Below are 1,841 nucleotides of genomic sequence, written 5' to 3'. Positions count from 1 at the left end.
ATTTAATATATATTCCTTAGTAAGAAAACTTTCCTTTCTCTTTTTTTTCCTAAACAAATAAATTTAAATTTTGACTCTTTTCTTTTTTTGATAATGAATGGTGCTAGCTAGAACTAAGAAGTAAAAAGATAACATTGTTATTCCTACTGATTCTACAGATAAGTGTAATTCCATACGTATGAACTATTTCTCTCAAAACAGCGCGTATATGATTATTTTTTTTGTGATTATATTTAATTATGAATTGGAAAAATGTACATGTAATGTTAAATAACTGAATAAAGAATTTATTCCATGAAACCTTGTTTTCTGTGATATCAACGTCGTGATACATCTATTATCATATCATAAAGGTTTATTGTGTATTTTCTTAAAATATGTTGATATTTTTCAAAGTAATGAAGATGTATTAGATGTATTTCAAAGTAATGAAGATGTATTATTGATAGAATATTATTAAAGACTAAGTATAATTGGAGAACAATTATTATACTGAGCAAACATATTTGAAAATTTATTTGTAGGATATAAGACTCATTTCTGTGAAATAAAGTTTATTTTCGTCAATAAACTTTATATCCCATAAATAAATTTTCAAATGTTTCTTTCTAATATGTAATAATTCTACACTGGGAAAAAGTACTTGAAAATTTATTTTATATATAAAAATATTTCATTTTATATATAAAGATATATAAACTTATATTTCTTTGAAATAAATTTTTATCTCAAATCAATTTATAAGTATTTTTCTCAATGTAAAGACCAAATATAATTAAAGAACACTGATGTTACATTGAGAAAATATTTAAAAATTTGTGAGATGCAAAGTTTATTCACAAAAATAAGCTATATTTTATTATATATAAACTTTAAATCTTAAAAATAAAAATTAAATTAATAAAATTTATATCCCAAAAATAAGAATAAATTTTCAAATTTCTTTTCTGCGTAATAACTCTACTTCGAAAACCTGGTATAAATAATTGATGTAATAATCCTAATATTTTAAAGAAATCGGTCAATTTATTGTTACTGACTCTTTTTCAGCGTAGATTAACGACTGCCGTTCAACTTCTAACTATACGGCGATCACGCGATTTTTTATTCAGCATCCTCGATAGTGCATTTTGCAAGATCTTGCTTTTATAGCGGTTATTTGATAATATTTTTTCACGACAGATGCGCAAAACATTCGTGGTATACCAGCGATGATACGCGCGAAAGTCATTCCCGGCAAGTCGAGAACGTAACAGATAACAACTTGCAAAAAATAATATAACGAACGTGCGATACTTTACTTTGATTATTTGACGATATTTTGTCATAATAAACGCGCGAAACTTACTTTCGGCATTGCCGGCGATGATTCAAGAGCAAGACGCATCTTTGAGCCAAAATCGCGGAAAGTATGGAGCAGCTTTCGAATAACGTAACTACCGTATCGTTCCAAGATTTGCTTGAAGATCGTGGCGCTTGATATACACGGAATTTATTTGTGCGTGGTATTTCACTTAGCACTGCCAGTAGTTTGTGATGCGAGAAGCTCTTTGACGGTTATTTTATAATGTTACGATAATTTGCGCGCGAAACTCATTACTGATAAATTCAAACCGGTACAGGCACAGACTTGTATATTCAATCACCATAACGTAACGGGCGCTGATATTTTATTAGATAGCGGACTATTTTGTAAGATGATCACTTACCATGATTATTCGGTGATATCTTCTTTGTCAAACGCAAGGAACTTGTTTTCGGCATCACTGGTGATGATTCAGATGCGAGACTTGTCTTCGATCAGCCAAAATCGCGGAAAATACGGAACGGATTTTCGAGTA

This window comes from Odontomachus brunneus, unplaced genomic scaffold, assembly GCF_010583005.1.
Source record: "Odontomachus brunneus isolate Ranch 3 - 2012 unplaced genomic scaffold, Obru_v1 Obru_scaffold_156, whole genome shotgun sequence".
In the NCBI taxonomy this organism is placed as follows: Eukaryota; Metazoa; Arthropoda; class Insecta; order Hymenoptera; family Formicidae; genus Odontomachus; species Odontomachus brunneus.
The sequence above is the reverse complement of the archived record's forward strand: the minus strand, read 5'-3'. Positions refer to the sequence as shown.